General features: G+C 34.1%; 1 protein-coding gene across 7 annotated transcripts in view; it reads right to left on the bottom strand.

The window, feature by feature from the left end:
• Window positions 1-23,841, bottom strand: part of LOC122635040 (brain tumor protein) — a 111,733-nt gene that overhangs the window by 83,210 nt on the left and 4,682 nt on the right. For 3 of the 7 annotated variants that reach the window (XM_043824755.1, XM_043824756.1, XM_043824753.1), the window contains exon 1: window positions 1,497-1,718. The exons of 3 other annotated variants lie outside the window; for them this stretch is intronic. The gene's annotated coding sequence lies outside the window, so the exon portion shown is untranslated. Of the gene's footprint in view, window positions 1-1,496; window positions 1,719-1,752; window positions 1,811-23,841 lie in introns of those variants that run through there. One more of the 7 variants, XR_006328550.1, reaches the window with a different exon arrangement.

Below are 23,841 nucleotides of genomic sequence, written 5' to 3'. Positions count from 1 at the left end.
GGAGGGAAGGAGGGAGAGAGAAAGGAAAATTAATTGAGCGAAACAATTTCCAGCTTTCGTAATATCGAAATCAATATAATAAATCGTTAAACATAAATAATACGTACGTACGTACGTAAACACACGCACATACACACTTTTTTTTCTTTATTTCCCTGTATGTTTTCTACGTGGAAAGGAACAAGTAAACAAAATAAAGCTGTCTTCGGTTCACTAGGAGATTTCTAATTAAAAAAAAATTGAGAATAATTTTATATTTTATAAAATGATAAATACGCGAGAAACTGCTATTGATTTTGTTCGTTCTCTTGTACTCGAGTCCAAAATAAAAGTTTGCTAAACGTGCGTTCTTTCTGTCTATATAGGTATATGTATCTATGTATATATTTATGTACGTATTTGAAAAAATTTTTCCTACGCAAAATGTACGTACGTATTTATATATATACGTATAATACATATCACGAATTACGTTCAAATTATGTGATTTGAAATTAACAATAGAATTGCTATTAATTTATATATATATATATATATATATATATATGTTGAAATATTATGCGTAAATATATATATACATTGTTGTCTATTTCGAGATTAGGTTTCTTATGTACTCTTTCCTTGACGTTCCCAAAAGAAAAAAAGGGGGGGAAAATAGAGAATAAAATTTATACCCACCCACCCACACACACACACACACACATACGCGCGTACACACAAAACGCACCCACACAAAATCGTAAAATAATACTGTATAAATTTTTATCTATTTCGAGGTTATGTTTCTCAGAAGCTTTCCTTATCGTTTATAAAAACGAAAAAAGAGATATATATATATATAAAAAAAAAAATCTTAAAATAGTACCATATAAATTTTTTTCTATTTCGAGGTTATGTTTCTCATGAACGATCCTTGACGTTTATCAACAAGAAAAAAAAAGTAAGAAAAAAAAAAAGAAAGAAAAGATAATACATACACAATCTTAAAATAGTACCATATAAATTCTTGTCTATTTCGAGGTTACTTTTCTCATGGACTTTTCTAAACCTTCGTCAATGCATACGAAAAGAGAAAAAGAAAAAAAAGAAAAGAAAAACAACGTTAAAAGAATCGACGTGGAAATATACAAAAAAAAAAAAAATAATAATAATAATAATATCCATAACACGAAATACGATTGCAAGTAAAATGTCCAAGTAATAATTTATTTTTATACAGATTATAAGATCACTTTCTCTTTCGGACGCAAGAGAGAAAGAGAGAAAGAGAGAAAGAGAGTGAGAGAGAGAGAGAGAGAGAGAGAGAGAGAGAGAGAGAAACGAAAAAAGAAATAAAAAGCTTTTTCGAAAATAAACGAAGAGAAAGAGAGAGAGAGAGAGAGAGAGAGAGAGAGAGAGAGAGAGAGAGAGAGAGAGATTTTATAAGTATGAAAAAAGAAAATGTGATTAAAAAAAAAAATAACATTTCCCTGTATAATAATTTGTACATTACTCACCGTTAAAACGAGGATAATCCGTGTGTAAGGGCGAACGAAGAAGGAAGGCGAGAATGAGAGGATGAAGAAGTAGAAGAACGAAGAGAAGTAGAACAAGTAGATGAACAAGATGATGACGATATAACGTTGATACAGAATCGTAAGACACCAGTACACACAGTCACTTTCTTCTTTTTTTCTTTCGACGAAAAGTTATATATCCTTTTGAATTTTTTTTTTCGTTTCTCTATCTCTCTCTCTCTCTCTCTTTCTCTCTCACTCTCTCTATCTGTCTCTCTCCTTTCTAAAGTCGATCGTCGTTATATTATTTCACACTGTTCTCGTGGCACATGTCACATGGAAAAATAAATTAAAATAAAATATAAAATATCGAGTATCTTTTTCTCTTTTTTTCGTTAATGTATATAAATATATATGTATATGTATGTATATATATATATATATAATGTATATATGCGTATGTGTGTGTATAAAAAAATAAAAAAAAAAGGTTAAGAAGATGGTGGAAAGAGAGATCGGAAAAACTTCGTTAATTCTTTTATTAAGCACGAAGAAGAAGAAGAAGAAGAAGAAAAAAAACGAACTCGCGCTTCTTAGTGAAGAGAAAAAAAAAAGAAAGTCCCGCGGTCCCGTATTACTTTATTAGCTCTCGCTTCACATTCGTCGTTGTCCCTTAACCCTCTTCTTTCTTTCTTTCTTTCTCTCTTCTCTTTGTAAGAAATCTATATTTCTATCCTCGTCGAACTTTACTTTCACTTCTTAAGAAAACGATGAAGATGAAGACGAAGACGAAGACGAAGAAGAAGGAATAGTACAGCGGCAGCACAACACACACAAACAATAACACAACACAACAAACAACCACACATATGTATACGTATAATATATATATATAAAGCCGGTCTGTATATATATATATATGTCTGTGCGCGTGTATACACGTAACGTATGTAATACACGTTTAATCCGTGCGTATTATAATTTTTCTCAATTTTCTCTCGAAGAACAAGAAGAATAAGAACAAGAACAAGAAGAAGAAGGATGATGATATTAATAATATTCTTTTTTTTTATCTCCGTTGAAAACTCACGTTGAAAAAACTCCTTTTATATATGTATGTCTTTCTCTCTGTCTCTCTTTCTCTTACTCTCTCTCTCTCTCTCTCTTTCACTCTTATTCAGGAGAACACGAATTGCGGCTCCTCTCGCACGTTACGCGTTCGACCGACCGACTGCTACTCTCCTCTCGTACTCGTAGTCGTCGTTCGTTGGCCGTCAGCCCTGCCGCCGCCGCCGCCACCACCACCACCACCACCACCACCACCGCCACCACCGCCACCACCGTCGTTACCGTTGCTGCCGCCGCCGCCGTCGTCGTCGTCGCCGCCGCCGCCGTCGTTGTCGTCGCCGCCGTCGTCGTCACCACCACCACCACCACCACCACCACTAGAGCACCAGCAGCAGCAGTAGCACCACCACCACCACCACCACCACCACCACCACCACCACCACCACTACCAACACCACCACCAGAGCACCAGCACCGATGCCAATGCCGTTGCCGTTGCCGTTGCCGTTGCGTCTGGGTTGCCGTTGCTGTTGCCGTTGCCGTTGGTACTGGTACTACTAGTGCTGCTGTCGTCAGGTTAGGTCACCGGTCGCGCGCAGTAATACAGCCGACACGCAACGAACTAAACTGCTAACGGCCGGCGCGCACACGCACCACGTACTACGCGGCGGCTACGCACTACGCACGCACGCGCGATTTACGAAAAATGGTTGTACGTAAATAAGTAGGATTGTATACGTACGTAACGAATAAATTGTTCCCTTGTATTTATCTGTTTTTTTTTTTCCGTCTCTCTTTCTCTATCGTTCTTGTTCTTTCTATCTCTCTTTCTCCATCTCCGATCGTATAGATTTTATACTAAAAACAAAATGAAACGGAGAGAGATATACGTGCGTGTGTGTATATTTGTATTTATATATGAATATAACACAAGAGAAGAGGAAAACGGACTCGACCGTTTTGTGGTTTTTGTATCGTGTATGACGGAATAAAAGGAAGTAACGAAAGGAGCTACACCGTTGTTGTTATTATTATTATTATTATTATTATTATATTATTATTCTTTCGGGAATCTTCTTAGAGACGAATACGATTAACGTGAAAAAATATACACACGCGCACTTAGTCTAACATTAATAATTTAACGATGATATGAAAATAATATGATGGAATTTGTCACGAATGAAAATACGTATATATCTATATATATATATTTATATACTTATATATCTATACATACATATGTATATATGTAGCAGCAGAAAATATTCGATAAGTAACGAATATACGTTCTATTTATCTATATATCTGTCTCTCTTCCTCGCACGCACAGTCTATATCTATTTCTTTCTCTCTCTTTCTCTCTCTATCTATCTATCCTTCCGACCTTCCTTTGTTCCTCACGGCTCGGCCGCTGCTACGTGACTGACCGCTTCGTGCGCGCCCGTAAACCACGAGGTGCGCCGAAGACGAACGAAGAGGGACTCGATATATATGTAACGTACACAAACATACCTACACGTACATACGAATGGCGGTTCGTCGATCGGAAACGACCCTCGCCGACGAACACGACCGAGGGAGCCTTTCTTTGTTCGGCCGAGACTGAACGGCACGTCGGAAGACTCCTATACACACGAGTATAAAACTCGCTCTCTCTCTCTCTCTCTCCCTCCTTCTTTCTTTTTTTCTTTCTTTCTCTCTCACATACACTGTTTTCCTTATAGATATATGTCCCCTCTCCTTATCTATCTTTCGAATTCTTCGTCTTCTCGTCTTTCGCACAAACTACACGATCATTTCTTTTTTCCTTTCTTTCCTTCCTTCTTTTCCTCCTCTCTTTCTCTCTACTTCCTTATTTTCTACTCTTCTCCTTCTACTTTTATCTTTGTCTATTCTTCGGATCCATCATTTTCCACACTGTATATCTCGTATAAAACGAACGCGTACCACTGTACCTCTATGCGTTCGATATATTTCATTCTTTATTCTTTATTTATTTATTTCTTAATTCTTTTTTCTTCTTTCTACACTTCTCAATTTTTCTTTTCTCCTCCTACTTCTCTCATATGCATACTTTCTCTATCTCTCTCTTTCTCTCTTAGACACTCGTCTCAACGAGATCTCCGATGCAACGTTCGTAGAATTTCTTAGTAACTGAAAGTCACATGCAGCAATGCTCCGATATAATATACATACATACATACATACATACACACACGCAGATATATGTATGCGTACCTATGTATGTACGTATGTCGTTAGCGGATACTGACTCGACTCGACTCGACTCGACTCGACTCGACTCGACGCGACGCGGCGTCCCGACGTCGGCGTCCCTCCTGCTACTCGTCGACGCGTCGCGTCGCGACGCTACACGACGCGACGCGACACTACGCGAATCGAACTTGGAAGGGGTGTCTTCCAACGAACGCAACCACCACCATCAACATTACCATCACTAGCATCACAACACCACTACCACCATACCACTTACCAACATTACTACTACACCATCACCACTGTTACTACTACTATGCTACTATTACTATTTCCCTCTCACCCTCTTCAATCTCTTTCTACTTTCTCTCTCTCTCTCTCTCTCTCTCTCTCTCTCTCTCTCTCTCTCTCTCTCTCTCTCTCTTTCTCTGCGACTCTGTAATACCAGACCCCCTCGAATATCACCCCCTCGAGATTCGAAGGGTGAATTGCAACGGGTGTTCGAATTGCATCCAGACACTTTTTTCTTTTCCTTTCCTTTAGTTCTTTATTTCTTTAGTTTTTAAATAAAACTATCGTCGAGAAACTTCTCGTTTTTTCTTTTCCTTTCTCTCTTCTATTTTATTTTTCCTTTTTTTCTCTCTTTGTTTTTCTTTCTTTTTTTTTTCGTGAGTTATTTCTTGATCGATATTTCTTCGGTCGCGTCGTATCGTTGTCGATCAAAAGTGAAGATATATTATTTGCTTTAGAAGAATGTTTTAGTGGTTTTTATACGTTGGATAGAGAGTAGCATTCGAAACATTTTTTTTTTTTTTTTTTTTTTTTAAGTAAATGCATTTTGAATGTCGTAATGAAATTATTATATCGGAGAGACAATTTATAAAAATACTATTTTGAAGATTTATATATATATATATATATATATATATATATATATAAAGGGGGGAAAAGTCGACTACCATCTTTTTTCCTTTTCTCAAAAGAAAAGAAAAAGTGTCTACCTTCTCTCCCTTCTCCCATTTTATTCGTATAAACGTTCCTCTATCTATCACATATATTCCAATTCTACAACATGTTCCTCTCGTGTTAGCGAAATGGACTCGTTAAAATGATTATTTGGCGAGAGAGACTCTTCTCGAGAAACATAGAAATCGATTATAATAGTATACGTATATAGCGTAGCTTCCTATAAACGTACGTAATAGGCGAGAGACAAATAACGGTGGTGTTCTAAAAAAGCACCCCCCGATATCTCAATAACATCGTAAAACGGTATCCAATTACCGAGGGAGAACAGAAAGAGAAAAAGAGAAAGAAAAGAGAGAGAGAGAGAGAGAGAGAGAGAGAGAGAGAGAGAGAAACATTTCTTCGATACCATAACCTACGGTACATCGTAATTTCTCATGGATCGATAAAGGCTATCCCTTTGTATATATACATACATATATACATATATATGTATATATATATATATTTCTTTCTTTTACCATCTAATATCTACCCATCCCTTTTTATTATTCTCAACCTCATCGGACCTCATCGAACCTCATCGCATTATATTTTCCATGACGTCGTCGTGACCACATAAAAAAAACTTTTGTATATATATATATATATATATATGTATGTATGGGTACATAGGATACACACGCTCGTCTACGACGAAACATATTCAACGAGAATGAAAATCTTCTACGATAGCGATAAACGTGGATGATGAAAAAAAAAAAAAGAAAAAGAAAAAGAAAAAGAAATGAGAAAAAAAGAGAAAGATAGACGGGAAAAGGTAGTGCAGTGCCGCTAGTGCTGCTGATGGTGTTGGTGTTGGTGGAGGGCTTGAATTTAGTGTCTGAAAATCCCTAGAACTTTACGACGCAAGCTCGATGTGTGTCGGGGTGAACTAAATTAAAAAGTGCTGTGTGGATTTGTAAAATGTAGAAACTAATGGTCGTTGCAATGGGGAAATGCAAAGGCAAAAAAAAAAAAGAGAGAGAGAAGGAAAGATTTGCAAACTTTTCGAAAAGAAAAAGAAAAAAATAAAATAAAAAAATGAATAAATAAAAAGAATACCATTAGAAAAGTTGTTAGTTGATTAACTAATTAATTAATTAATTAATTCCGATATGTTCATTCATAGATTTTGAACGAAATGAATAAACGACGGAGAAAGAAACAAAGAGAAAGAAAAAGAGAGAATTTTCTATACGTGTTGTAAATACATACATACATACATACATATATATATATATATTTTTTTTTCTTTTTTGTGTATATACGTGTATATGTAAACGTTTAATAATGAATAAAAGATTACTCGGCAAGCTTCTTCTTCTCTATCGTCTCTGCTTACTGGAAAATTTTTCAGTAAAGATAAAAAAGGAGTGAGAGTGAGAGTTGAAGTTAGAGTGTGTGAGTATCGTATGTATGAGAAAGAAAAAGAGAGACAGCGAGCGAGCAAGCGAGCGAGAGAGATAGATAGATGAGAGAGAGAGAGAGAGAGAGAGAGAGAGATTTTAGAATTTCAAAGTTACCCCCATACCATCTCCCTTTTCGAAGGGAACTCGGTCCAGTACCCTCTACGTCATCGACGAACGTTCTCATGCGAGCACTCAGCATCTCTCTCTCTCTCTCTCTCTCTCTCTCTCTCTCTCTCTCTCTCTCTCTCTCTCTCTCTCTCTCTCTCTCTCTCCATCTCTCTCTTTCTCGTTCTTTTTCCTTTATCTTCTCTCTCTTCCTGTAAGAGTTGGCAAGACTTTCGAAGGAAAACGTTCTTTCTACTTTCAAAAATCAGGTAGATCACCGTATCTACGTGGAAAAGCATATTTCAAAGGAAGGCCAAGCCCACGGGTCGGTTGGGTTTATCCGACTATGGGAAAAAGGTGCTGCGCTGCTTCTTCAAAACAAATAGTCGTGGGGGCTTTTCTAAGGATTCCATGAATATCTCCTTTGAAGATTTTTTTCTTCCCCTCTCCTTTTTTTTTTGTCTCTTTTTCCTTTTTCTTTTTCTTATGTTTTTTTTTATCTTTCTGCAGCACGCTCTCTCTCTCTCTCTCTCTTTCTCTTTTTCTTTCTTTCTCTCACGTTTCCACGTGAATTATGGAATTTATGGAATTATGAAATTCGTCCTTTCACGTTATTTCACGTATTTTGCGAGTTTGAAAGAGCGAACGTATACGTTGGAAAGTTTTTTTCTTTTCTTATCCTCTCTTCTCTCTTTTTTTTTATTTGTTAAATGCAGTTCTATTATCTATGTCTATTGTTTGGGAATAATTAATTTCGAGATTATGATTATTGACTTTGATTATGGTGAGGAAACAATTGAAAATTTAAGAGATAAAAGAAAGAATGATGATAACAAAAATAAAATAACAACGTCGAATAAACGGAAGATAATAAAAAATAAAAGAAATAAATAAAGAAATGGAACAATAAAAACAATGTTTTCTTATAAAAAGATCAGTATATATCGATAATTTTTACACGCTGACATATCTTCCACCATTTTTCTTTCTCTCTCAATATCCCGACGAAACTATCTCGAAATAATTATTAATTTCGATTATGGGAGAAAAAAAGAAAGAAGAAAAGATCAAGAAGACGAAGAAAAAAAAAAAGGCGATAAAATCCAAAAGAATGTTTCCCGACGATTTGACCAGAACATTTTCGTTAGTAGGCAACGAGAAACGTGAAAAGGAAAAAGAAAAAAGAGAGAGAGAGAGAGAGAAAGAAAAGGAAAGAAAAAGGGAAAAAGGCCTGCGTAGGGACTAGTCCATTCATCAGATAGAACATTGTCGGAAGTAGATACTTTTAGTTTGCTCGAGGTCTCTATCCGTCTATCTATCTTTCTCTTTCAACCTAACTTTCTCCTTCCAACCCTCCTTCCTTCTTTCTCTCTCTCTCTCTCTCTCTCTCTCTCTCTCTCTTTCTCTGAAACGTGTCGGCATTTCGAAATTAATATCGACGTTGTTGCCTGTTGACCGGAGTTTGAACGTAAAAGGTAGCTAAAAGCGAGTAGAAAGACCTTCCCAACAAATACCAAAATTCACTGAACACGAACGAAGGAACAAGAATGGTAGGTTTGTGTAGTAAGAAAGATGCTGAGAAAGAAAGAGAACAGGAAAAGAAAGAAAGAGAGAGAAAGAGAGAGAGAGAAAGAGAGAGAGAGAGAGAGAGAGAGAGAAAGGAACAAGAAGGAAACGTTGAGAATAGTCCTCTTTCTCTGTCTCTGTCTCTGTCTCTCTCACTCTTAGTCGGTATCACCAGAATGTCTCAAGTGGTCCAGAGAGAGGCAATAGAAAGAATTTCGTTCGAACATAACCGGCCTTTCCTCTCTTTATACATATTTCTCTCTCTCTCTCTCTCTGTCTGTCTTTTATACACACTCATACACTCACATACTCTTTTTCACCCTTATGATATTAGTTCTCTCTTTATCTTTATCTTTATCTTTATCTTTATATCTCTCTCTCTCTCTTCCTGTTTTTTTTTAAGGGCTAAGAAATCTCTCGTTGACTTAACTTACACAAGAAAATAAATGAATCGTAAGATCTAAACCATATTCTCAAGTTAAGAAAGAAAGATTAGAATTTTAGTAATCTTTCTTCTTTTTTTACATTCAAATACGAAATATATATATGTATACCATTTTAAAATTTGTTCTACGTATCACTAGTCCTCTTACGAGAGTTTGGAATTAAAAAAATTGGTTTGATTCGTAATCGAACGAATCTAGCTATCATTCTAATACCTCGTTCGCTGCGAAAGCTTCGACTGTAGAAAATATTTCTTTGTTGAAATTCATTCGATTCGAAATCGAACGAATCTAGCCAACATTTTAATATATATATATATATATTTTTATTCCGACGTATATTTCGAATTTAGAAAACTATTTTGTAAAAATTGAAATTCGTTCTATTCGAATCTATTAGAGGTATCGTTCTAATATCTTGTTTCCCCGTACGAGAGCATAGAATTTAGAAAATATTTCTACGTTGAAATTCATTCGATTCGAAATCGAACGAAATACTTTCCACCGTTCTAATATTCTTCTTTCTCGATCGAGTGCTTTGAATTTAAAAAATATTTTCATAGAGAGATTTGTCGTTCTAATATATTCCTTGAAACGCGAGTTTCGAATTTAAAAAATATTTTTGCAGTTAAATTCGTTCGCTTAGAAATATCGATATATGTAACATATCATTCTAATTCTTTTCCTTTCTAACGAGATCTTAGAACGTAGAAAATAATTTTACGTTGAAATTTGCTTCGATTCGAAATTGAACGAACACACACACACACACACACACACACACACACACACACACACATTTATTTATTCCATCATCGTTCGAGGCAATAATCGAAAGTCTCACTCGAATGAACCTTGAGAGTTCGATAAATTCGTTAAATGGTCTCGAAGGACGTTCTTAGGGAGTTTCTCAAAGAGTTCTCGCTTAAAACATTTTTATTTTTCCTCTTTGCAACGTAATCCTTTTTTGTTTTCCCACAGAGAAATGCATCAGACGTTGAAAATGAAATAAGAATTAGAAAAATATATTTCTCTCTCTCTCTCTCTCTCTCTCTCTCTCTCTCTCTCTCTCTCTCTCTCTCTCTCTTTCGAATTCGTGATATACGAAGAGTAACGTTGAGAATATTTGTAAATTCTATCGACGTCACCGTCGTTGAGCAATATGTATCAATATTTGTTCGAATTGAGAGAGAGAGACGGGGGAGGGGGGGAGGGAAGGGAACAAGAGAAACAGTGTTAGACGAACGTACAACACGCAAATAGAACATAGAACCATCGTCGAAATGCAATAGAACTTTTCCCATTAAAATAAAAACTCTTCCATCTCCCGAAAAAGTCAACGAACTATACTTTTCGATATTAATGTAAAATAATATGTAATATAAAAGAAAGGAGAGACAGAGAAAGAGAAAAAATAGAAAGATGAACAAACGTGCGTATATGGAAATAGCGTAACATATGTACAATCACTCTCGAAATTCTATAGAATATTATTCCGAAATAAAAATGCAATGCAAGAAAAAAGAAAAAAAAAAAAAAAGATAAAGGAAAAAAGGAAAAGGGAAAGAAAGAAGAAAATGAAAAGAAAAAATTAACAAATTCACTATATTTCCTAATATTAATATATATATATATATATATGTATATATTTATAATTTTAATATATATATATACACATATAATTAAAAATTACGCTTGACTTTACGAACAAAGTGAATCCAGGAATCTTGATGGAACAAAGAGAAACACAATTTCTCCTGATCCTCTCTCTGAGTTGTTTGTTTAACTGTAGGAGAGAAAGTACTCGTTTAACTTCCTATCGCTCGTTCAACTATGAAACGAGTTAATAATAAGCGATGTTGTCCTTTAAGAAGCTTTAAAGAACTTATCTACTTCGAAAATTTTACATTAAATTAACGATAACGAGAGAGAGAAGGAGAGAGAGAGAGAGAGAAAGAGAGAGAGAGAGAAGGAATCATAATTTATTTCATTAAAAAATAATAAAGAAAAGAAAAAAAAAAGGATATAATAATAATAAAATAAAAATTAATCAATTACAAATACACAATTCACTTCTAAAAAATAAATAATTAGAAAGGAGAAGAAAAGAAAAATTATAAATACTTCAATGCTATGAATTTACGAAAAAAATGGGAGAGAGAGAGAGAGAGAGAGAGAGAGAGAGAGAGACGGAGAATTATATATTAATCGAAAGGACGATAAGACGATAATAATAAAAATGTTAAATAAAATATTGTTGCGGCCCTGAAGGAAAGGTTCAACCGACCAACAAGGGGCACCTGCTTCAAGAACAGGAGACGTTACATGCAACGAACCTACCCTACCCTACCCTACCCTAGCCTACTCTACCCTACTCTCTCCTATCCTCTCCTACCCTCTCCTACTCTCTCCTACCCTCTCCACTACTCCTCACAATGTCTTTTCGCTCGTCGGTTACGTTCCGTTTCGTTCCGGGCAAGCGGATACAAAGGACAGTGGTTCTCGTTCGCCAGACGGTCCACGAGCAACGACGAAGACCTTCGTCACGCCTATGTGATGCTTTTCTCTTTATCGGAATGAGCAAAGTTAAAAAGAAATATATAGATATTTGTGTTTATGTGTATAGGAGAGAGAAAGAGAAAAATATGGGGAAACATAATTTATAATATCATAAAAAATTAATCGAATGTGACACGATTGTATAATATTGTTAATATGTTATAAACATATAATAAATTATAAGAAATTGTTTTTAATATTTGAAAGAGAGAAAGAGAGAGAGAGAGAGAGAGAGAGAGAGTTAAATCGAGTTATAAGTCAATGATAAGAGAAAAGATAACGAGAGAAACATAATCTATTTCACGAAAAACTAAAGTACTCGATCGGAACAACAAAATCGGATGAAAAAGAAAGTAAATGGAAAATAAATTAAGATTAGACAAAAATTACTATTCCTAATTTTCTATATATATTAATTATCTTTTTCTCTTTTTTCAGATCCTTAAACTCGTCGATTATCAAAATTCACCAGGAATAAGAAGATATTTGATGGTTTATCGAACGATTGCGAAAAATAATATTTTTCTTCTGTATCTAATAAGAAAATCAAAATAATTAATTAAATAAATAAATAATTTTTTTATTAAAATCAACTAGTTTACTTTTTCCCTCGACCAGTCCAATTCTTCAAATTTCTCCCTCGATCACAACTACAATTTTATATTTTATATTAAACCCCCTGTATGTCTGTGTCTGTCTGTCTGTGTTTGTGTGTGTGTACACATACGCATGCACGTTTATGTTTTCCCATATATCGACAGATTCGAAATCGAGTCATCGTGGACATGGCGTGTGCCATGACGGGAAACAGCTGACTTGTACTTTTTCGTTGGAGAGAAGAAGAGCAGCTGGCCTCCCAGCTTGGGCCATGGGCCCAAAAGCCGTCTGCGTTCCTTATACCGGGTGTTCCGTGTTAGTTTTAACGAATTATCCGTTATTATTCGAATCGACGATTTGGAAATTTAGAAAAAAAAAAATAAAAAAAAAAAAAAAATAAAAAAAAAATTTTTTTTTTTGTTCAATTTTTAATAATTTTTCAAATTACTCGAAGCAAGAAAATTAATGATATAACGTTATGATAGATTAACGATACGCACAAAGTACAGAAATCGATAAGAATTAATGTAATTATAAATGGAAACTCCAAGTACACTCGATTTAATTTGATTTGATTATACATTTTGTTTTCAATTTTGATTTTCCATTTTATTTTCTCCACGAACGTATTCTCCCTTAACACTTCTTTTTCTTTTCTTTCTCCTTTCTCTTCTTCTTTTTTTTTTTTTTTCGTTATATATCATTTTTTTTTCTTTTTCTTTCTTTCTTTTTGTATTCCTTTCGTTTTTTGTACTCCTTTGTTTTTTTATTTGTTCTCTTCTTTCATTAATCCAGTGCACTTCATACCCAACGTGAAATAACGTTCGGCTAGAATAATATCTGCTCTCGTGCTCTATCAAGCAGCATGCCAGGAGCCCTTAGCCGGTCCACTTAAAGAGCGAGAGCGAGAGCGAGAGAGAGAGAGAGAGAGAGAGAGCCGCCTATTTGTCGCTTTGAACAAAAATCGAACGCTTTCATCGTGCCATCTCCACCCCTATTTAACCCCTTCTATCCCCTTGCCTATCCCTTTGCCCATCCTCTAGAGAATCTATAGAATGAGATATTTCAATGATTACATTCGGAAAAAAAGAGTAGTAAAAAAAAAAAAAAAAAGAAAAAGAAAACTTCTTTTTTTCCATAAATATACATACATAGACAAATTTTTCGGACGAAACTTTCAAGTTAACTCGAATAAAAAAAAAAAAAAAAAAAAAAAGAAATTTAGAAAAAAAAAATGAAAAGAGAAAAGACAGTCGAGAAAAAAATCTTTTTTGTCCTCTTCCTTTTGTATATAATTTTTACATTTCTTTTTGTTCACTCTTCTTCCTTTGTCAGAAATAAAATCGGTATGTCATTAAAACGAGTCATCCGGTATATATCTATTGTTACAATCGAATCGTCGATATTATCCGATATATCGTTCGATACAGTATATCTCTGGAACGCGGGAAACGCGTTCCAACGTTTGAACAGCGAATAATAACCCGGTAAATTGTCCTCCTCTCGATCGATCGATCGATTCTCTCGATGTATAATACGTAGTATCTATCTATTATGTATGTATGTATGTATATACATATATGTATGCATGTATGTATGTATTGTTAGCTAGATCCAAACGTATGTCCATCCTCTCTAACAATAGCTCTCCAACTCTCCAGCTCTCTCTCTCTCTCTCTCTTTCTCTCTGTCTGTCTCTCTTTCTCTCCCTCTCTATCTCTAATCGTATCTTTCGAACGTGACCAACACAATCGAAGGCTTCGGCTTCTCTGGCATGATTTTCGTGTTAAATTACATTCGATGATACTAAAGCATACCCTTTCTATAGTCACCCTCTCCTTTTTTTTTCTTTCGAATTATCGGATCATATATATATATATATATATATATATATATATATGTATATGCGTGTAATTGGTTGCTATAACGATTTCTATCGAAATTTGTCGAGTAATTAAAACGGAGATTCATCGATCGATTTAATTTTAAAAAGGAAACTTTTTTTATGAGAACGATTAAGGAATAAGATATAAGTAGTAATATTGTTAGACGAACGATCTCATATTTCTAAGAAAGTGAAAAGAAAGGAAAAGAAATAAAAAAAAGAAGAGAGAGAGAGAGAGAGAGAGAGAGAGAGAGAGAAAAAGAGCGAAGGAAAAAATAATTTAGATCAGAAATTATTTTTCAACCTTCTATTTTATCGCTTGCATCCCATCGATTCCAGTTTAACATTAATGAACGATCGATAAACACACACACAAATACGAAATTAATATAGAACGTGTGATGATAGTAGATGATGAATAAATGAAAGTAATAAAAATAGTCGCGTGCATAGAAATGGAAAAAGTAAGTAAGGACTAACAGGAGTAGGACGAAAGGAATGAACTATACATGACGAAGTGAAAGAGAAAGAGAAAGAGGAAGAAAGGGCGATAGGATGAGTGGGAGAGAGATAGGGGGAACATGTGGTCAATAAAGAGACGTAGAAAGAAAGAGAGATATAGATAGATGGACGGATAGATAGATAGATAGTTAAATAGATAGAGAGAGAAAGAGATAGAAAGAGAGAAACGGTTGAGGTAATTACGAAAGTTTCTCACTTTCGATCGTTACTGTTGGTGACGGTGCGATGGGAAACTACCCCACGTTACGACTCATTTTTCTGCCACTATTTAACAGGGCGATAGAAAGAGAGAAAGAGAGAAAGAATTCTGACTAAGAATTTATACCACCGGTCCATTACCTACCCTCTCTTATATTACGGATAATGCTTGATAGAAGAGAAGAAGGGAAGGGAAGGAAAGAAAAGGAAAGAAAAGGAAAGGAAAGGAATAGAAAGGGGAGGGAAGGGACGAAGGGCTATGATCGTAAAAAGGAAAAAAAAGGAGGAAAAAAAGAAAGGAAGAAAAAAGACAAACTTCAACGCTCTCGTTGCTCACGTTATTAGGTGGTGCGAAAAGAAGAAAGAAGGTGAATAAGTGTGTGTGTGTGTGTGTATGTGTGAAGTGACGTACGTGTTAGAGAGAAAGAAGAAATATATGTGTGAGAGAGAGAGAGAAAGATAGTGTATAGAATGTGTGTAAGAGAGAATGAAAAAGTGTATATGTCAGAGATAAAGTGAGAGAGAGAGAGAGAGAGAGAGAGAGAACATATGGATATGTATGAGAAAGAAAATATGTGTCTCTAATGTAAGTCCTAAGAGACAGAGACAGAGACAGAGACAGACAGACAGAGAGGAGGAGGGGAAGAGAGGGAGAGAGAGAAAGTAAGAAAAGGAAAGAATACATCTATACATGTATATGTATGAGAGGGTGAGAATGTGTGTGTCTGTATAAGAGAGAAAATGTATATCTAATGTAAGTCTAAAAGGGAGAGAGAGAGAGAGAGAGAGAGAGAGAGAATATCTTAACGTTTCAACCCTTAGCATGTCAGTGGTGCTCTTTATTAAATCCAGGTACATTGCACGATGTGGACGGACACATAGAGAGACTGATATTACATATGTATGTGCATACATTGTATACATTCTCTTTCTCCTTTCGTTCTTTGGATTAAACGATTAAGGATTATGAACTCCTTTTTCTTTTATTTTCCTTTTTATTTCTATCGTTAAACGAATTTCATGTCGAGATAGTATATCAATGAAGAAGAGGAGAATTGGAAATAGTTGGGTTTTGTCCTTGACCAAGGCAGATAAGTTTCTAAATGTACTTTTGCAAGGTTTCTTTCTTTTTCGAAATTTTGATAAACTAAAATACGATAATTCCCGTGTGTGTATCCAGTCCGTATGTATACTATCTATAAAGTATATGTTTCTGTGCGCGTGTGTGGCGTGCGTGTGTATCTATGTTGTATGATTTCTGTCATTATCGTGTAATGTTTAAATTTTTCCTACGATGTAAACATGTTCGTATTTACGTATATTATCTATAGCATATATGCGCTCGCGCGTGCGTTTCTATGCGCGTGTGTGCATGTGTACGTCCTGTATGCGTCAAAGTCGTATAATCAAGCACGAATGACGACAGTTAACTTCCGTTACGAACGTAATTTACAATAAATACGAGTCTCCTTGAAATCGTTTAAAGAAGAAACACAAGACAAGATAAATAATATTATATATATATATATATAGTAAAGAATATTGTTAATCTATGTATAATAATAATATTTGTTTTTCTATCTTTACTAAACTATAATAATAATCTATGTACAAACGTACATAAAAATCTATTAAAATAATAGTTTATATATATATATATAAACTATGTATATATAATAACAATTTATATATATACATATATACACACAGATTACAATTCTTTGCAATAATATTTAATAACATTTTTAATAAAAACGAATTGTTATACTCGACACATACATTCCGTTCATTGTTAAAAATGATTACAAATGATTACATATAAATAATCTAATACTGCAAAATATACAAAGAGCAGAAATAATTTCACGATGCATCGAATATTTTTTTTTTATTTTTATTTATTTATTTTTTTTTATACGTTTTTTTATATTTTCGCGAGAGAAATAGACAGAGTCAAAGGTAGACAGATGGACGGACGGACGGACGGACGGACGGACAGACAGACAGACAGACACAGAGCGAAAGAAAAAAATAGAAAAAAGAAAAAAATATACTGAAAAAAAATTGCAAACCAGCCACGATCAATCAAAACCGTTAGGATGTCGCGTATCGGGAGCAACAAATATTCCGTGCCTACCTAACCCATCGCACGTGCGAGTATAAATCTCATCGAGTACGAAATTGGAGGGCGAAAATTTGTCGAGGAAAAAAAAAAGGAAAAAAGAAAAAGAAATAAAATAAAAACAACAACAAAATGGCCGAAAGTAGATACACGTATTACTATATAGAACCGAAATTATCGATCTTTTGTAATAACGTTATCGTTCGTACTTAACGATAAAAAACAATGCATTGAATATATCATTTTCTTTTTTATACCAAAATCGAAATCTCCTTTTCTTCCTTCTTTTCATTCTTTCATTGAAAATAAATAAAATTAATGAACTATCTCAACGGAAGGGGGAAAAAAAAGGAAAAAAAGAAAGAAAGAAAAAAAAAAAAAACACGGAAAAGATTATTCTGACGGTCACAGCTACAAAAAATAAAAAATAAAACAAAGAAAATAAAATAAAATAAAAAATGCAAACGATAAAAAAATGAAAAAAAAAAAAAAACAGGAGACAAATACAATAAAAACACGGTAAGTTAATATTTTATTTTATCATATACAGTTTAAAGAACTGACGTATGAATTTGTATTATTATACTTGGTAAAATGTTTCTGTTTTAAAACACGCACACACGCACGCAAAATACATATATACGTAGCTAAGTGTATAAAACCGATGTATCGTACGACATACGACTTTTAGGAAATATGATGCAGATTTAAAAATAAGTAAAAATAAAAAAGAAAATAAAAATAGAAATAAAAGTAAAAATAAAAAAAAAAAAAGACGGCTCACATTCACGAAGATGAAGCGTTTGTGACGTCAAGGATCGATCGATAGGTTGAAAAATAATATTCGTGTCATCTCTCTCTCTCTCTCTCTCTCTCTCTCTCTCTCTCTCTCTCTCTCCTCTCATTTTTTCATTCTCACCATCTTTCTCTCTCTCTCTCTCTTTTTTTTTAGTGATTCTTCTCAAACGAAAGTAATGACAATCGATATTAATTACATCTCAATGTCTCAACAAAATTCGGAAAAAAAATATATAATTAGTTAGTTACTTTATCTTTTCTTTTTCGTTTTTTTTCTCTCTCTGTCTCTCTCTCTTTGTGTAATTTTTTTCTTCCTTTTTTTCCTTTAACTTTAAAGTAGTCCTCGTCGTCATCGTCGTCGTTAGCAGATTGAAAAAAATAAAGAGGATATATAAATTGGATCTTTGATCAGAAATCGGAAAATTATAACGATCGATTTTTTTTTTTATAATTCCTACTCTGCGAGTATTTCTTTCTTCTTTCTCTCTCTCTCTCTCTCTCTCTCTCTCTCTCTCTCTCTCTCTCTCTCTCTCTCTCTCTCTCTCTCTCTCTCTTTGTATCTCGTTTCTTCTTTTTTATAAACAAAATATCAACGCGAGATTCTTCGTTTGTTACGTTACGATAATAGTATGAAACATCAAAGCTTTTAAAAAAGACTCGTTGTCTTCATGAAAATGAATACAAAAAAAATATATATATGTATATAATAGGAACCGTAATAAAAAGAAATAATAACAATAAAAAAGAAAAAAAAAAAAGAGAAAGTAAGAGATAAAAAAGAAAGAATGAAATCTTATCTAAAACCATCTCGACGCTCGTTGAACGATCATGACGACGAAAGGATATGAAATCAAACAAGATACGCAACGAGCTATCGATCTTTCTCGAGGTATTTCTCGATGATACAGGAAGGACTTTTCTCCGATAGCAATTTCATATCCTTATGTGTGTGTGTGTGTGTGTGTATATATACGTATCCTTTTCGAAGAGAAATTCAATTCGAAGGGAAAGGATTGCAAAAAAGAAAGAAAAAAAGAAAGAGAAAAAAAAATAAAAATATAGAAAATTTTGCTTCGATTTTGATATAAGAATCGATTATAATATTTGAATATATCGGTTTCAAAAAATTTATCTACTGTTTCTTATTAAAAATTAAAATTATACACACACACACACACACACACACACGTGTATAAACATTAGAACGATCGTCGTCTCCCTTTTTTTTTTTTTTTAATTATTATTATGCAGTCATTATTAAAACGCATTTAACATGTACGATTCAATAGAAATTTTTTTTCGTATTCAATACGATTATTATTACAAATGTTCCTATATAAATATGTATGCGTACATGAATGCATATCCTATATCATATATATATTTTATGCGTTTTCACATTATTATAATTTAAGTATCTCGATTTAATGACGTACACGATGAATGCGAAAAAACTATACGGAAAATTTCTCCATTTAGATTGCATTCCTAAAATTTAATTCGATTCGTCGGATCAACGTCAATTTAATATAACAACAACAACAACAACAACAACAATAATAAAAGAACCGTAGAAACCAAAGTACCGAGTTAATACTCCAATTATCATGGTCATTGGAAATTTATTATCGTAGAATAAAAAGATCAGCTCATTGTTTTTTTCCTTTCTTATTTATTTATTTATTTATTTACTTCTTTTTTAACAAGTCGAGCTCGATTTTAACATTCCTTTTTTCCCCGATTTCTTTTTTTTTTTTTTTTACCTTCGTATGTATCTACGTTACCCTTATCTACGTGAGAATCTCTCGAGAAAAATCGTGAAGGGAAAAACGTACCGTGAAAAGACAGAAAGAGAGAGAGAGAGAGGCTTCGGAAGGCTCGTTAAATTCTTACGGCGGTTAAACGAGCCCTTTCGTAGGACCATTGAAACGTTCCTACCAATAATAAACTTTACGATCAATACCTTAGGGAGCTTTTCAAATCGAACCCTTAAAAACTTTTCCTACATTATATGATTCATATATTTATGTACGTACATACATACATATGTATGAATATATATATATATATATGTTTGTGTATTTGCGAACATGCGTGCATGCATGTATGTATGCAAAAGTTTCTGCAGAAGTAATAAATAAGATCATAAAAATTAACGCGAATCACTACCCCTATATCTATACATTTATTTTTGATGTTTAGTTTAACAACATTCGATAAGATCACGTTAATTGTAAACGAATGTCTCATTCAAAGATTAGATCGAGTAGCCCGAGTTAATGTCAAACTGAATGAATTATGTGACTGATACAATACAAGATTATATCTAGGATATTTAGATCGAATGAAACTCGACGAAACGTTTCAAGCTGCATGTCGAATGACAATCTCGACAAGACCGTGTTACTTGCATGTCGAGTATAGCTCGACATTATTTTTTTTCTCATTTTTTTTCTTTTTCTTTTTTTCTTTCTTTAAACTCGTCGACTAATATTTCTTTGTTTCTTGTGATCGGACAAAGGAAAAAAAAAAAAAAAAAGAAAAAGAATGTTCTACGGTTGCGCGAATTTGACATGAGAAACAGCGATATCTTACACGTCGAGCACGATAATCGTATTAAGTGCATGTCGAGTGTCATTCGACATTACTTATTATTTTTTATTTCTTCTTTTTTTTTTTTTTTAACTCGTCGACTAATATTTCTTCGTTCCTTGTGATCGAACAAAGAAAGAAAAAATAAAATAAAATAAAATAAAATAAAAGTTATTCCTCGACGGTCGCACGAATTGCACGTGAGAAACAACAACAACTGTCACATATCGTTTAAGCGATAGAACACAAAAGGGTGGGAGGTAGAAGTGGAGATAGAGGAGAAAGAAGAGTAGAATTATCGTATTAGGCGCATGTAAAGTTACACTCTCGACATCAGCTTTTTTAAACGTTTAGACGAAACAATAGAGATATTTTCATTTTCTTGGGACAATGATGTATCATTCATTGAACGGAGAAGTCGTCGATCTTCGAACGACGAATCGTGTGAAATTTTTCGTGAGAAGCAAAACGTATGAAAAAGAGAAACATAACAGAAAGAGAAACGTAGGCGGAATAAGAGCCGACACAGAGAGAAAGAGAGAGACAGAGAGACAGAGAGAGAAACGAGACAGAAGTAGGAGGGGGAGGGAGAAGAGAGTGGGAAAAGAAAAAAGAAAAAAAAAAGAGAGAGAGAGAGAGATGACTTGTCTGTGACTCGTGGCAAATTGTCCGCATAGAGAGAAGCTGGCACTGAGAGAAAAAGAGAAAGATGGATAGATAGATAGATAGAGAGAAAGAAAGAGAGAGAAAGAGAGAGAGAGAAAGAGAGAGAGTAGACAATAATAATATATTAAGTCTCTGCTGAATCGCAAGGCCACATAGTGAAAGAGATGAACGACTGGATGACGCGTGGGTGTATTCAAGAAAAGAGACACGCAACGAGAGAAAGAGAGAGAGAGAGAGAGAGAGAGAGAGAGAGAGAGAGAAGACACTCAACTTTCTTCGATCTCAGACAAACAATGAATACAGGAGGTAAGAGGCTAGATGTACGTATATGTATTCGTATGCGTATACGTCTAATCTTGATCTCTAACGAAATAATAACTATAATGACAATATTCATTCGTTTGTTATATACCTTATTGTTGGTACGAGAGAAAAGAAAAAAAAATATATATATATATATAATCGATTTTATTTTTACAAAACTTAGTGAATTAAATTCAAATCAGATATACAAAGGAAGAAACTGGAAATATTTGTTGAATTTTAATGTTGACTTTTGTTTTAGTCCTTTTCTTTTTTCTTTTTTTTTTTGTTTTTTTTTTTCTTTTTTTTTTACGGGTTCATCACGCGTTTCTTTTAGTTTCTAAAGATTTTGTTGTAGTATTATTAACGCATTAAAGTCGAACTAGATGAAAAAACTAGATAGGAAAAATAAAATAAATTTGGATCACGATTTCACGTTGACTTTTCATTTAATTTTGATAAATTTAAATGGATATCTCGATTGAATAAAATTCAATACACAAAGAAATGAATTTTCACAAAAAATGTGGAAACTAAAAGGATACTGAAGATTTATTCGAATTCTATCAATGCCGAGTACTATTGCGTCATCTTCAAAATTAAAACCTAAATAAAAAAACTTAAGTCTAATAGAAATGTGAAACAAAATAGTCAAAAAAAAAAAAAAGAAAGAAAAAAGAGGATTAAATGGAAACGATGTAGAAAATCAATCTCGATCAAATAAAAAAAAAAAAAAAAAGTACCATCCACTTTGGACAATAGAAAACAAAAAATAAAAACGCACTAATATACATTCGTATCACGAGAAAAAAAAATTAATACTAATAAAAATAATAAAAAGAGAAATGAAAAAGAAAAAAAAAAAAACGTAGAAAAATATTTTTCAAATTCTAAAACTCTTGAATAAATCAGTCCGATCCGAGACGACCTTGTAACCGTGTCAAGCAAGGTCGGTCCGAACCGGCTATCGAAAGAACTGTAATAAAGAAGTAGATAAAAAAGTTTCGAGAGTAAGTGAGAGAGATAGAAAGATAGACAAAGAGAAAGAGAGAGAGAGAGAGATCGAACAAAGTAAGTAATAATATAGCTATGATTGTATCGATATAACTCTCGATCCCATAATTTCTTATAGCGAAAACGGATATAAAACTCGAAGCAAGGTTGCAACGCTCGACCGACGCAATCCGAAAAAATAAACAAAAAGAAAATTGATAGAAACGAAAGTTAAGAAAAAGAAAGATGGATGGATGGATAGATGGATAGATGCATATATAGATAGAAAGAAAGGAAGAAAAAGAGAGAGAGAGAGAGAGAGAGAGAGAGAGAGAGAGAGAGAGAGTTACTTTTGTGTTACGTAAAATAAAGCGATCCAAAAGCCGTACGTTTTAATACTTGGAACCATTTCATTATAAACGAGACTCTCAGTTTTCCGCGTTCACGTTACTTTCAATCTAGCCTGTGCAAGAAAGAGAAAGAAAGAGAGGGGGGGGGGGAAAGGAGAGAATCTGGCTCGGGAAAATGAAATTAAATTCGAAACCGTACGAGGAAAAAAAAACAGAGAAAAGAAATATATATATATATATAAAACTGTACATACAGGGTATACCAGAAGTTTCTAAACGTTCGCAAAACTTTTAAGACGACTTCAAAAATCGATTACTCCTTTCTCTCGAAGCCTTTTTTCGACCCTAATCTCTATTCTTTCCTTATTCCAAAAAAAAAAAAAAAACAATCTTGTAGTTTGACGATTTGAGAAGAAAAAAAATTAAAATGCTTTAAAAATCGCACAAAATACACACGCGCGCATGCGTAGAGTAAAGAAAAGGCAGAGATACGAAATGGTCGGTCGAGAAAGAAATAAAAACACGGAAGAAAAAAAAGAGAAAGGAAAAAAGGAAAAAATGAAAAAAAAGGAAAGAAAAAAAAAGAAAAAAGAAAACGGAAACCGAGGGTACAAAACGAAGCATGTACGTTCGTCGTCGTTGGAAATGCACCCTCTTTCTATCGCGTGCTCCAACAACGTTTTACCGGGATGATCGTCGTAATGGGTCTGTCAGTTTCCAGTTACGTCGTTGGACGATGAGAATCTCTGTCCGGTAGAGGAAGAAAGATGGAAGATATACGGAACGCATTCGACGATATAGGATGGACGATATTTCCCGCTGGAATTCCTCTCCACGACGACTACCACCAACCACCAACCACCATCGCTACCATCGCCATCGCCATCGCCATCGCCATCGCCATCGCCAAGCATCACCAACCAACTCCCACTAACACGGAT

Source organism: Vespula pensylvanica, chromosome 17 (assembly GCF_014466175.1).
Source record: "Vespula pensylvanica isolate Volc-1 chromosome 17, ASM1446617v1, whole genome shotgun sequence".
Lineage (NCBI taxonomy): Eukaryota > Metazoa > Arthropoda > Insecta > Hymenoptera > Vespidae > Vespula > Vespula pensylvanica.
Note: the sequence above shows the minus strand (reverse complement) of the source record. Positions and strands in the feature narration are given on the sequence as shown.